Source organism: Somniosus microcephalus, chromosome 34 (assembly GCF_052327205.1).
Source record: "Somniosus microcephalus isolate GS21.2 chromosome 34, FLI_Smic_1.0, whole genome shotgun sequence".
Lineage (NCBI taxonomy): Eukaryota > Metazoa > Chordata > Chondrichthyes > Squaliformes > Somniosidae > Somniosus > Somniosus microcephalus.
In genome coordinates this window covers 11,605,177-11,620,360 of record NC_141020.1, presented here as the reverse complement: position 1 = coordinate 11,620,360, position 15,184 = coordinate 11,605,177, and positions in this window count along the sequence as shown.

Below are 15,184 nucleotides of genomic sequence, written 5' to 3'. Positions count from 1 at the left end.
TATCCCTCAACCAGCATCATTAAAACAGATTATCCGGTCATTATCACATCGCTGTTTGTGGGATCTTGCTGTGCGCAAATTGGCTGCCGCGTTTCCCGCATTACAACAGCGACTAGACTTCAAAAAGTACTTCATTGGCTGTAAAGTGCTGTGGGACGTCCGGAGGTCGTGAAAGGCGCTATAGAAATGCAAGTCTCTCTCACCCGAGTGTTGACAGTGCTCAGGAGACGGGAGCCCGTACCCTCAGGGGAGAGGGTAGGGGTTGGTTATGGGGGCGGAGGGGTGTCCCAAAGAGCTTCTCAGCAAATGAAATAGGACCAAAGTGTGGTCGTATTTGTCATGTCGGAATACGCTGCAGCACCGAGGGAGTGCTGCACTGTCGGAGGTGCCGTCTTTTGGATGAGACGTTAAACCGAGGCCCCCGTCTGCCCTCTCAGGTGGACGTAAAAGATCCCACCGCCACTATTTTGAACAAGAGCAGGAGGGTTAAAAACCCCCTCATAATTTCGAACGAAGGGGTAGAGGCAAAAAATAGAAATCACCCAGCCATGATCTCATTAAATCATGGCTCGAGGGGCCGAATGGCCTGCTCCTGCTCCTATTTCTTATGGTCTTACGTTCCACTCTGCGATGCCCTGCTGGAGAATGTGAGCCTGTCTGCCGAAATCCGGTGAGCAGGGGATCGGCCTTGGCTGTGATGCCCCCCATGGTTAAATCCCCCCGCCAGACTCATGGCCGAGGCCCGTACACAAACAATGGGAACTTGTGGCAGGTACCGGAGGGATGCTGGCCCCCACCCCCGGGTAGCAGGTACCCGCCCCCCCAGCAAAAATCAGCTACGTCCGGAAGGCAGAAGCGTAAAGAAGAAAAGAACGAACTTGCATTTCTATAGCGCCCTTCACGGCTCAGGATGTCCCGAAGAGCTTTGCAGCTTATTTTTGGATCTTAGGGAACAAGAACCATAGAAAAATAGGAGCAGGAGTCGGCCATTCGGCCCTTCGAGCCTGCTCCGCCATTTAATATGATCACGGCCGATCCTCTATCTCAATACCATATTCCCGCTCTCTCCCCATACCCTTTGATGCCTTTTGCATCTAGAAATCTATCTATCTCCTTAAATATACTGTATTCAGTGACTTGGCCTCCACAGCCTTCTGTGGTAGAGAATTTCACAGGTTCACCACCCTCTGAGTGAAGAAATTTCTCCTCATCTCAGTCCTAAATGTCCTACCCTGTATCCTGAGACTGTGACCCCTCGTTCTAGACCCCCCCAGCCAGGGGAAACATCCTCCCTGCATCCAGTCTGTCCGAATTTTATACAATTCAATGAGATCCCCTCTCATTCTTCTAAACTCTAGTGAATACAGGCCTAGTCGACTCAATCTTTCCTCATACGACAGTCCTGCCATCTCAGGAATCAGTCTGGTGAACCTTCGCTGCACTCCCTCTATGGCAAGTATATCCTTTCTTAGGTAAGGAGACCAAAACTGCACACAGTACTCCAGGTGTGGTCTCACCAAGGCCCTGTATAACTGTAGTAAGACATCCTTGCTCCTGTACTCAAATCCTCTTGCAATGAAGGCCAACATACCATTTGCCTTCCTAACTGCTTGCTGCACCTGCATGTTTGCTTTCAGTGACTGGTGTACAAGGACACCCAGGTCCCTCTGTACATCAGCATTTCCCAATCTATCACCATTTAAATAATACTCTGCCTGGGGAACCAGTGCCCATAATAGGCTCGATAAAATAGAGAGAAGAAAGATTGCTACGAAGGGGACGATCTTATCCGACAACAGGCTTTCTCTTGCCTCCTGCCTGGGAGTGTAAGTGTTGGAAGATCCTCCCCAGACACGGGAGCAGTAGTTAAGCCTTGGATTTGTCACTTTAATCAGTAAGGACGTGGGCATACGTTTTTTTTTAACGATGGCGCCCAGTGTTCATGGCCAAACTGCGAGCAGCATGGGTCCGTGCCAAGAGTTTCAGCATACTGTGTTAGTGATTTCAAAAAATCAGCCTTAAACAAGGCGACCTTTCAATCAGCACAATATCACACTGGCGCCAGGCACTACATCTGCAGAAGGAAGCTTTGTAAGCAACTTCAAAGGGAACGTGGCAGAGTGGGAGGGCACATTTCAGCTTGAGCACGCTCACATCTACGCAATTGCAGAAGGATTAAGGGAAACCTCTTGCTGAGCAGGAGTTGCACTCAATTCTGACCCAGATTTTGAGCTCCTTACTGACCCCGAGGCTTAACACCTGCCCGGCTTGGACATAAAATCCTGGCACTCCCTACCTAACAGCAACGTGGGAGCCCCTTCACCACACGGGACTACAGAGGTTCAAGAAGAAAGTAAGACTTGCATTTCTATAGCGCCTTTCACGACCACCGGACGTCCCAAAACGCTTTACAGCCAATGAATTCATTTGTTTGAAGTGCAGTCACTGTTGTAATGTAGGAAACGCGGCAGCCGATTTGCGCACAGCAAGCTCCCGCAAACAGCAACGTGATAATGACCAGATAATCTGTTTTTTTAGTGATGTTGATTGAGGGATAAATATTGGGCCCAGGACACAGGGGGAAAACTCCCCCTGCTCTTCGAAATAGTGGCCGTGGGATCTTTTATGGTCACCTGAAAGAGCAGACGGGGCCTCGGTTTAATGGCCCAGAAATTCGGCTCTCCACGGGTGAGTACGCACGGGGTACTCACCCGTAGGCCGAACCGAAGTGCGGGTTTTCTGCATGCACTGCGCATGTGCGGGAAACCGGCACTTCCGTTCCCCTGAACGAAGGGGTTCAGAGGTCGAACGCGCGCGCAGGGGAGGCTGCGCGTGCGCTTTGAACTTAGGTTTTTTTTGCAGGTTTTCACGCGAGGTTAAGCCTGCAGGATTTACACATTTAAAAAGCAGGCGTAAGGCCTGCTTTATACAAGGTAAGTGGTCAATTAAGTAAAATTAAAACATTTTTTCCACAGGTTTATTATTTTTAAATACTTTAAAGCAAGGTAAGTTTATTTTTAGCACCGTTTTTTTATAAAATTATTTTTTTCAAAAATTTAAATTATTGTTTAAAATAGTTATTTAATGTAATTTATAGTTTATTTAAAAAGTGTGATTTGAAAAAAATTTATTTGAAGGTTTACTGCTATTTTGGGGCCCGTAGTATTCATAAGTTTTGACAGGTCTTCGTGTCAATCTTATGAATGGGCTTTTCCCGCCTCCGATTGGCTGCCCATGGCTCACGTGATCCCAGGGGACACATCGCACTAACTACGCCCCTGGGACACGCAAGCACAGCGCGCCGGCAACTGGGCCAGGCCCCGGAGCAGAATTCCAGGGGAGCCCAGAGCTCAACTGCCGGCGCGCAAGGTAAGTGCAGGTCGGGGGCTTACACCCGCGGGAAGCCCCCGACCTGAATTTCTGGGCCAAATGTCTCATCCGAAAGACGGCACCTCCGACAATGCGGCACTCCCTCAGTACTGCACTGGAAGCGTCAGCTGGGATTTTTGGGCTCAAGTCTCTGGAGTGGGGACTCGAACCCACGACCTTCTGACTCAGGGGCGAGGGCGCTGCCCACTGGGCTACGGCTTGCCCATCACCACTTTCTCAGGGTTCAACGAGGGACGGGCAATAAATGCCAGCCTTCCCAGCGACACCCGCATCCCGAGAATGAATTGGAACAAAACCTGGAAGTGCAATCACTGTTGTCATGTAGACAAATAGAGCTGCCATTTTGCACACAGTAAGATCCCACAAATGGCAATGGGATGAATGAAGAGTTACCCTGTTCCTGAAAGCTGAGGGGGGGATGTTGACCATGACACTAGGAGATGTCAATGGCAGTTTTAAGTGGGTAAAGCCCAGTCTGCTGACTGTAAATAAAAATAAGAGGAACTGATCACAAAGGTGTCCAGCACCAGGCAAGACATGCGCTGTCATTTAGCAGGGTAGAGGCATCAACTGCTGGTCTCTGAGAAATACAAAGGATGATAAAACAGTTTGCCCTGACTGAAACAGGATGCTGATCTCCATATACCTTGGTTAGACCACACTTGGAGAACTTTACACAGTTCTGATCTCCATATACCTTGGGTAGACCACATTTGGAGCACTGCACACAGTTCTGGTCTCCATATACCTTGGTTAGACCACACTTGGAGCACTGCATACAGTTCTGATCTCCATATACCTTGGGTAGACCACACTTGGAGTACTGTGCACAGTTCTGGTCTCCATATACCTTGGTTAGACCACACTTGGAGTACTATGCACAGTTCTGGTCTCCATATACCTTGGTTAGACCACACTTGGGTACTGCACACAGTTCTGATCTCCACCTTGGTTAGTCCACACTTGGAGCACTGTGCATGGTTCTGATCTCCACCTTGGTTAGACCACACTTGGGTACTGCACACAGTTCTGATCTCCATATACCTTGGTTAGACCACACTTGGAGCACTGTGCACAGTTCTGGTCTCCATATACCTTGGTTAGACCACACTTGGAGCACTGTGCACAGTTCTGATCTCCATATACCTTGGTTAGACCACACTTGGAGTACTGTGCACAGTTCTGATCTCCATATACCTTGGTTAGACCACACTTGGAGTACTGTGCATGGTTCTGATCTCCATATACCTTGGTTAGACCACACTTGGTGCACTGTGCATGGTTCTGATCTCCACCTTGGTTAGACCACACTTGGAGCACTGTGCATGGTTCTGGTCTCCATATACCTCGGTTAGACCACACTTGGAGTACTCTGCACAGTTCTGATCTCCACCTTGGTTAGACCACACTTGGAGCACTGTGCACAGTTCTGGTCTCCATATACCTCGGTTAGACCACACTTGGAGCACTGCACACAGTTCTGATCTCCACCTTGGTTAGACCACACTTGGAGCACTGTGCACAGTTCTGGTCTCCATATACCTTGGTTAGACCACACTTGGAGCACTGTGCACAGTTCTGGTCTCCATATACCTTGGTTAGACCACACTTGGAGTACTGTGCACAGTTCTGATCTCCATATACCTTGGTTAGACCACACTTGGAGCACCACACACAGTTCTGACCTCCACCTTGGTTAGACCACACTTGGAGTACTGTGCACAGTTCTGATCTCCACCTTGGTTAGACCACACTTGGGTACTGTGCACAGTTCTGATCTCCATATACCTTGGTTAGACCACACTTGGAGTACTGTGCACAGTTCTGGTCTCCGTATACCTTGGTTAGACCACACTTGGAGTACTGTGCACAGTTCTGATCTCCATATACCTTGGTTAGACCACATTTGGGTACTGCACACAGTTCTGATCTCCACCTTGGTTAGACCACACTTGGAGTACTGTGCACAGTTCTGATCTCCACCTTGGTTAGACCACACTGGGAGCACTGTGCATGGTTCGGTTCTCCATATTATAAAAAGGATATCGAGGCACTGGAGAAGGTGCAAAAAGGATTCACAAGGATGATACCAGAACTGAGAGGATATACTTATCAGGAAAGGCTGAATAGGCTGGGATTCGTTTCTCTAGTAAAGAGCGGAGCGGGATTAAACGGAATGACCTTGAAGAGAGTGCTTTGGGAATTTGGAAAGAGTGGGAATTTGGAGAAGAGGGGGCAGGAGTTGCTGCTTGTTGCCTACACTACTTGTAGTGCTTTCTGTTACAGGCAGATATTTAATTTCAGTGCCCTTAACTTAATCTAGATCAAGTAAGTAGTCAGGAAACTACACTGTAAACTGAGTTACCTAATTACAAATTTAACTACATTTAATTAAATAAAACAATGTCCTTTAGGAATGGCGGTGTGCCACAACTGCAGCATGTGGGAGTTTGTGGAGAGCATTGTGATCCCGGACAACCACGTTTGCAGTAAGTGCCTGCATCTTGAGGAACTTCAGCTCAGAGTTGTTGAGCTGGAGTCTGAGGTGCAGACATTGTGGGGCATCAGGGATGGGGAGAGTTACCTGATCACTTTGATCCAGGAGGCAGTCACAGCCCTTAGGTTAGGTAGTGGTACAGGTCTGGTTAGTGGTCAGGGACAGGAGGGTGTGACTGTAACTCAGGCAGGTAAGGGGACCCCAGGTGCAGTGCTGGAGGAGCCTCAGCCTTTGCCCTTGTCCAACTGGTATGAGGTTCTTGCTGCCTGTGTGGATGAGGGAAAAGCCTGCAGGATGGATGAGCAAGCTGTCCATGGCACCATGGTGCAGAAGGATTGATGTGCCTCAATAAATCCGAGACTCAATGTTAGCGGAACAAAACAAGGCTTTTATTAACTTAGAAGGTAACACACAGTGGAGAGGTATCTTCCATCCAGAGGTCTGCTGTACTGGATGTGAGGCAGGCTGGGCCTGCTTACATAGGGGCCAGGTATGGGCGGAGCCCTACATACAATACAATACAATGGTGAGGAAACGGAACTGAGGTAAGGGAAATGAAACTGAAACCAAACCACAGTCACAGGCAGAGAATACCGATGAGTGATGAATGGCATATTTCATCACATTCACCCCTTCTATAGATTTAGTCTGTTCGGGGGTTTGATAGTCCTCTGTGACCGACGTGGCTGTTGTGGTGCCGCGGGTATCAGCTGGGTGTCCCCGGTGGCCTCCTGGGTCTCTGCCAGGGGTGCCGCCAGGGTTGTTGAAGGGGTAGTTGGTGGGGGTACCGTTGGTCGATGTTCTTCCGGGGGTGATGAAAGAGTAGTGGGTGGGTAAGAGTTGCTGTGACCGTTGTTGCTGCTGTTGTCGCGGTTGTTGTCGTTACCGGCTGGGGCGACGTCTTTTATGGACACGGTGTCCTCCCTTCCGTCAGCGTGCCGGACATACGCGTATTGGGGGTTGGCGTGGAGTAGGTGCACTGACTCCACGAGAGGGTCCGTCTTGTGGCCCCTCACATGCCTTCGCACGAATACCGGACCTGGGGTGGAGAGCCATGACGGCATGGATACGCCTGAGGTGGATTTCCGGGGAAAGACAAACATTTGCTCATGAGGCGTGGCATTAGTGGCAGTACACAATAGCGACCGTATCGAATGGAGCACATCTGGGAGGACTTCCTGCCAGCGGGAGATAGGGAGGCCCTTGGTCCTTAGAGCTAGAGTGACTGCTTTCCATACTGTCCCGTTCTCTCGCTCCACTTGACCGTTACCCCGGGGGTTGTAGCTGGTGGTACGGCTCGTGGCGATCCCCCTGGACAGCATGTACTGGCGTAGCTCTTCACTCATGAAGGACGCCCCCCTATCCGTATGGATGCAGCTCGGCATACCGAACAGGCAGAACAGGCTGTTGAGGCATTTAATGACCGTGGTGCTGGTCATGTCTGGGCAGGGGAAGGCGAATGGGAAACGGGAGTGTTCGTCCACAATGTTCAGGAAGTAAACATTGCGGTCGACGGACGGGAGGGGGCCCTTGAAATCTAAGCTGAGCCGCTCAAAGGGCCGTGTAGCTTTGATTAAGTGGGCTCTATCTGGGCGGTAGAACCGAGGCTTGCACTCAGCGCAAGTGCGGCAGTTCCTGGTCAGAGACCGAACTTCCTCAATCGAGTAGGGTAAGTTGCGGGACTTTATGAAGTGGAACAGCCACGTGACCCCTGGGTGGCAGAGGTCGTTGTGGAGGGTCTGTAGCCGATCCCCGGTGGCGCTGGCACACATCCCTCGTGAGAGGGCGTCGGGGGATTCGTTAAGGGCCCCTGGCCGGTAAATGATGTCATAATCGAAGGTGGAGAGCTCGATCCGCCACCTAAGAATCTTATCATTTTTAATCTTCCCCCTCTGTTTATTATTGACATAAACGCTACCGACTGCTGGTCGGTAAGTAGGGTGAAGCGTTTGCCGGCTAGGTAGTGGCGCCAGTGGCGCACTGCCTCCACGATGGCTTGGGCCTCCTTTTCCACGGAGGAGTGTCTGATCTCGGGCCCTTGGAGGGTCCTCGAGAAGAAAGCTACGGGCCGCCCCGCCTGGTTGAGGGTGGCCGCCAAGGCAAAGTCAGACGCATCACTTTCCACTTGAAAGGGAGTGTTCTCGTCCACTGCCTGTAGCGTGGCCCGCTCAATATCCCGCTTAATGCTTTTGAAGGCGGCGTGGGCCTCAGCAGAGAGCGGAAAAGAGGATGCTTTCAAGAGGGGGCGGGCTTTGTCGGAGTAGTTGGGGACCCATTGGGAATAATAAGAAAATAACCCCAGGCACCTTTTCAGGGCTTTGGGAGTGTTGGGCAGGGGCAGCTCCCGTAGGGGGCGCAATTGGTCGGGGTCTGGTCCGATTTCCCCATTCTCCACCACGCTGCCTAGTATGCAGAGGCGCGTGGTGTTGTAAACGCACTTGTCCTCGTTGTAGGTGAGGTTGAGTTTTTGTGCGGTTTTCAGGAACCTCTCGAGGTTCGAGTCGTGATCCTGCTGGTTGTGACCGCAGATGGTGATGTTGTCGAGGTAGGGGAAGGTTGCCTGCAAGTGGTGGTCATCGACCATGCGGTCCATCTTCCTCTGGAAGACCGAGACCCCATTCGTCACCCCAAAGGGGACTCTGAGGAATTGGTAGAGGCGTCCGTTTGCCTCGAAGGCGGTGTACGGGCGGTCCTCTGGTCTGATAGGGAGCTGATGGTACGCTGACTTGAGGTCGATGGTGGAGAACACCCAGTATTGGGCGATTTGGTTCACCATTTCTGATATGCGGGGTGGCGGGTAGGCGTCTAGTTGGGTGTACCTGTTGATTGTTTGGCTATAGTCGATCACCATCCGTTTCTTCTCGCTACCCCTTACCACCACCACTTGGGCGCGCCACGGGCTGTTGCTGCGTTCAATAATGCGCTCCTTCAGGAGCCTGTCTACCTCGGTCGCGATAAACTGCCTGTCCTCCCAGCTGTACCTCCTGCTTTTGGTCGCTATTGGCCGGCAGTTAGGGGTAAGGTTCGCGAATAGCGAAGGCGGCTTTACCTTCAGGGTAGCCAGACCGCACACTGTGAGGGGCGGCTGGGACCCACCATAATTGAGCGTGATGCTTTGGTGGTAGCACTGGAAATCCAGGCCCAAGATCACGCTCGCACATAGATTCTTCATGATTAGTACTTTAAAATTATCGTATACAGTTCCGTTAATGGACAATTGTACCGTGCAGTAACCCATAATGGTCGATGTCTGGGTTTTATCAGCCATAGAGATGGTACCCCGAGTAGGGACCACCTTTAGGGAGAGTTGTTGTGCCAGTTCAGGGTGGATAAAACTCTCCGTGCTTCCACTGTCAATTAAACATTTAACCCCGCACCCGTTTACCTCGATGTCCACCATTGATTTGGATAGCGGGTGCGGCCTGGTCTGGTCCACTGTGACTGATGCCACTGTAGGGCCCTGATCGAGACAAGATGGCATCCATGCTGTCTGCTCACAAGATGGCGGACCCCACGAGGTCGGGCAAGATGGCGTCCAAGGTGGCCGCTCCCACGGCGCACACGCGGCGGTGGCGGGTTTTCCGGCGGGGTTCCCTCTGCACACCTTCCCGAAGTGCCCCTTCTTACCGCACTTAAAGCAGGTGGTGCCTTTCGCCGGGCACAGGTTTCTGGTGTGCTTCGGCTGCCCGCAGAAGTAGCAGTTGGGTCCCCGACGCATCGCGGCTGTTGTAGGGCTTCTGGGGGGAGAGCGGGGCCCCGACGGTGTCGGGCTGCCGGGCGGGGAAGATGCCTTCCAAGATGGCGGCGCCCTTGGTGCACACGTGGCGGCGTGGACGGCGCGGGCTGAAGAGTAGGCGTCCGAGTTTCTCTGGGCCACATCCAGGGATCGCGCTGTGTCCACAGCCTGTTTCAGGTCCAATCCCATTTTTTCCAGCAGTCTCTGCCGGATGTAAGTGGAGCTGAGGCCTGTGATAAAGGCATCGCGAACAAGCTCGTTAGTGTACACTGCGGCTTTTACATCTTGGCACTTGCAGTCTTTGCCAAGCGTTTTCAGGGTGCCTAGGAACTCATCCAGCGATTCCCCAGGTCGCTGTGCGCGAGTAGCGAGCAGATGCCTAGCATACACCTCATTCGTAGGCTGCTGGTAATGCGCCTTTAAGATGTCGCAGGCGGCCGGGTACGTGTCAGCGTCTTGGATGAGGGGGTAAACCCGGTGGCTTACCCAATTCCGCAGAATTCCGAGTTTCATACTCGCAGCGTCCGTAGCGCCTGTGACAGCTGCGGAATTGTCCAGGAAGAATTCCATACACATAAACCAGTGTCCGAAGCGTGCCGATGCGTCTGAAGCATGCTGGTCCAAATCCAAATGTTCGGGTTTCAAGAGTTGATCCATTGTGTTGAAAAGTAAGTTAATAAAATTGATGTGCCTCAATAAATCCGAGACTCAATGTTAGCGGAACAAAACAAGGCTTTTATTAACTTAGAAGGTAACACACAGTGGAGAGGTATCTTCCATCCAGAGGTCTGCTGTACTGGATGTGAGGCAGGCTGGGCCTGCTTACATAGGGGCCAGGTATGGGCGGAGCCCTACACACAATACAATACAATGGTGAGGAAACGGAACTGAGGTAAGGGAAATGAAACTGAAACCAAACCACAGTCACAGGCAGAGAATACCGATGAGTGATGAATGGCATATTTCATCACAAGGCCATTCAAGTGGGGGGAGTGAAAGGGAATGTAGTTGTGGTAGGGGAGAGTATAGTCAGGGGGATAGATACTGTTCTCTGCAGCCGTGACCGAGAGTTCCAAAGGTTGTGTTGCCTGCCAGGGTTAAAGACATCTCCTCGCGGCTGGAGAAGAACTTGGAGAGAGAGGGGAAGAATCCAGTTGTCGTGGTCCACGTAGGAACCAACGACATAGGTAGAACTAGGAATGAGGTTCTGCTGAGAGAGTTTGAGGAGCTCAGACCCAAATTAAAAAGCAGAACCTCAAAGGTAATAATCTCTGGATTGTTACTTGAGTCACGCGCAAATTGGCACAGGGACAAACAGATTAGAGGTTTAAATGCATGGCTCAAAGAGTGGTGTGGGAGGAAGGGTTTCGGTTCATGGGGCACTGGCAGCAGTACTGGGGAAAGAGGGAGCTGTTCCATTAGGATGGGTTCCACTTAAACTGGGCTGGGACCAGTGTCCTGGCGAACCGAATAACTAGGGCAGTAGACAGGGCTTTAAACTAATGAAGGGGGAGTGGGAAGGTTCAGGAAAGAGTAAATTTAAAAGCAGCGAGAGAAATGTCAAAGCTCTAAAGCAGAGTCGAGTTTGGGGTAAAACTAAGCAGAGTGGGTCAGGAAGGGACAGAGAGAGTAACAAAGGTAATAAGGCATCAGTGACTAAGGTGACATCAGGGAAAAGTAGAAATAAGTCAAAGCTAAAGGCACTGTATCTGAACGCGCGAAGCATTCGCAACAAAATAGATGAATTAATAGCGCAGATAGAAATGAACAGGTTTGATCTAATAACGGAGACGTGGTTGCAAAGTGGCCAAGGTTGGGAACTAAATATTCCAGGATACTGAACTTTTAGAAGAGATAGGCAAAATGGAAAAGGAGGAGGGGTAGCCCTGATAATAAAGGATGGGATAAAGACAGTAGAGAGAAAGGATCTTAGCTCCGAAAATCAAGAAGTAGAATCAGTTTGGGTGGAGCTAAGAAACAGCAAGGGGCAGAAAACATTGGTGGGAGTTGTTTATAGGCCCCCAAACAGTAGTTGTAATGTGGGACAGAGCATAAATCAGGAAATTAGAGGCGCATGTAACAAGGATAATACAGTAATCATGGGGACTTTAATCTACATATAGACTGGGCAAACCAAATTTGCAGTAATAGTGTGGAGGGCGAATTCATGGAATGTATGAAAGATAGTTTTCTAGATCAGTATGTTGTGAAACCAACTAGAGGACAGGCTATTTTAGATCTAGTATTGTGCAATGAGAAAGGGTTAATTAATAACCTTGTAGTAAAGGAGCCTTTAGGGAAGAGTGACCATAATATGATAGAACTTTATATTGTGTTTGAAAGTGATTTCGTTAAATCCGAAACTAGGGTCTTAAATCTAAACAAAGCAAACTACGTAGGTATGAGGGGCGAGTTGGCTACGGTAGATTGGGAAACTGGGCAGTGGGTGAGCAATAACTAGCATTAAAAAAATTAATACTGTACATAATTTACAACAAATATATATTTCTTTAAGGCACAAAAACCCCACAGGAAAAGTGGTCTAACCGTGGCTAACAAGAGAGGTTAAAGATAGTATTAGATCAAAGGAAGAGGCTTATAATGTTGCCAAAAAGAGCAGTAAGCCTGAGGATTGGGAGGATTTTAGAATTCAGCAAAGGAGGACCAAGAAATTGATAAAGAAAGGGAAAATAGAATATGAGAGTAAACTAGCGAGAGACATAAAAACAGACTGTAAAAGTTTCTATAGGTATGTAAAAAGGAAAAGATTAGCAAAAGTAAATGTGGGTCCCTTACAGGCTGAGACAGGAGAAATTATAATAGGGAATAAGGGGCGCTAACTTCACGGGGTGCTACCATTAGCGCCCTGAAAAATTTAGCGCCCCCGTAGCCGAAATTCATCAGTAGTGCCCCAAGAGGGAAGCGGGACGCTACTGGAAGTGCCCCACCTCTCTCTTGGGGCACTGCGAGGGAATATCGCGGCGCTGCGGCACGTCACACCGTGGTATTGCAGGCCTTCCTCCCCTTCATAAAGGGGCGGGGCCTTGCGCAGCGTGACCCGGGGCCACCAGGATCGGAGTGCTGGCAAAACAGCCCGGCACTCAAGAGAAGTGCCGGCTCATGGGCCGCAGCCGGGAGGCCAGGGACGGCAACGGAGGCAGGTGCTGGCAGGCGGCCAGCAACAAAAACGGCCGCCCGGCACCTCGCCTTTTATTAGCGCCGCCCCGGCCGCAGGTAGGCCCCCCTGACCCCGTTGGACAGACCTTGTCAGACAGAGCGTCTGGCGGTAAGTCAGGGGGTGCTACCGAAGATCGCGGCGGGGGCGCGAGCGGGACGCGGCGGGGGCGCGAGCGGGACGCTGCGCACGGCGATGACGTCATCGCCGGTGGCGCAGTGCTGCGGGGCGCTAACAGTTACCACCGCCGCTAACCTCCCGCTGAATTTCACGGGAGGCGTGGCAGTGCCGCGCCCGGGCGCTAGTTGCTTTGCGCCCCGTTAGCGCCCTCTTATAACGGGAGGCGCAAAGCAACCGAATTTCTCCCCCCATAGATTCTAGAATGGCTCCCATGGATTGGAAGGTAGCAAACATAACCCTACTATTTAAGAAAGGAGGGAGAGAGAAAACGGGAAACTACAGACCAGTTAGCCTGACATCACTAGAATCTATTATTAAGGATGTGGTAACAGGGCACTTAGAGAATAATAATAGGATTGGGCCGAGTCAACACTGATTTATGAAAGGGAAATCGTGTTTGACGAATCTGTTAGAGATTTTTGAGGTTGTAACTAGCAGAATAGATAAGGGGGAACCAGTGGATGTGGTGTATTTGGATTTTCAGAAGGCATTCGATAAGGTGCCACACAAGAGGTTATTAAACAAAATTAGGGCTCATGGGATTGAGTGTAATATACTAGCATGGATTGAGGATTGGTTAACGGACAGAAAACAGAGAGTAGGAATAAACGGGTCATTTTCGGATTGGCAGGCTGTAACTAGTGGGGTACCGCAAGGATCAGTGCTTGGGCCTCAGCTATTCACAATCTACATCAATGATTTGGATGAGGGGACCAAATGTAATATATCCAAGTTTGCTGATGATACAAAGCTGGGTGGGAATGTAAGTTGTGAGGAGGATGCAAGGAGGCTTCAAGGGGATATAGACAGGCTAAGTGAGTGGGCAAGGACATGACAAATAATGTGGAGAAATGTGACTTATCCACTTTGGTAGGAAAAATAGAATGGTGAGAGATTGGGAAATGTTGGTGTTCAGAGGGACCTGGGTGTCCTTGTACACAAATCACTGAAAGTTAACATGCAGGTACAGCAAGCAATTAGGAAAGCAAATGGTATGTTGGCCTTTATTACAAGAGGATTTGAGTATAAGAGTAAAGACGTCTCACTGCAATTATATAGGGCCCTGGTGAGACCACACCTGGAGTATTGTGGACAGTTTTGGTCTCCTTACCTAAGGAAGGATATACTTGCCATAGAGGGAGTGCAACGAAGGTTCACCAGACTGGTTCCTGGGATGGGGGGATTGTCCTATGAGGAGAGATTGAGTAGACTAGGCCTACATTCACTAGAGTTTAGAAGAATGAGAGGTGATCTAGATAAGGGAACTAGATGTAATATCTCCAAGTTTGCAGACGACGCAAAGCTGGGTGGGCGTGTGTGCTGCGAGGAAGATACCGAGAAACTCCAGGATGATTTGGACAGGTTGGGTGATTGGGCAGAAGCGTGGCAGATGCAATATAACATGGATAAATGCGAGGTTATCCACTTTGGTGTCAAAAACAGAAAGGCAGACTATTATCTGAATGGCAATAGATTGGGAGAAGGGGAAGTGCAACGAGACCTGGGTGTCCTTGTGCACCAGTCGCTGAAGGTAAGCATGCAGGTGCAGCAGGCGGTGAAGAAGGCAAATGGTATGTTGGCCTTCATAACAAAAGGGTTTGAGTACAAGAACAAGGATGTGCTGCAGCAGTTGTACAGGGCCTTGGTGAGACCACACCTTGAGTACTGTGTGCAGTTTTGGTCACCTTATCTGAGGAAGGATGTTCTTGCCATGGAAGGAGTTCAGCGAAGATTCACAAGGCTGATCCCTGGGATGGCAGGAATGATGTATGAGGAGAGATTGGGTCGATTGGGCTTATACTTGCTGGAGTTTAGAAGAAGGAGAGGGGATTGTAATGATATCAGCAAATAGTGATTGTATTTGCCTGGCAGCATATTTGCATGTATTGATTACTTGTGCCTGACCAGCAGAGGTCATGTGAGAGACAAGCAGTCCAGAGGAGTTTGGTTTCAGTTTCAGTTTAGCTGCAGCTAAAGCATGGTGTGTCCTGAAAAGCTGTATGAGTTCTTGAACAAACCTTAGATTAAAAGTTATTCTCTTTTCTATAAATGTCTCATCATTGAACCCACAAGGAAATCAATACAGGGATCTCACCAAAATTTATAAAATTCTGACAGGCCTGGACAAACCAGATGCAGGTAGAATGTTCCCGATGGTCGGAGAGTCCAGAACCAGGGGTCACAGTCTAAGGATAAGGGGTAAGCC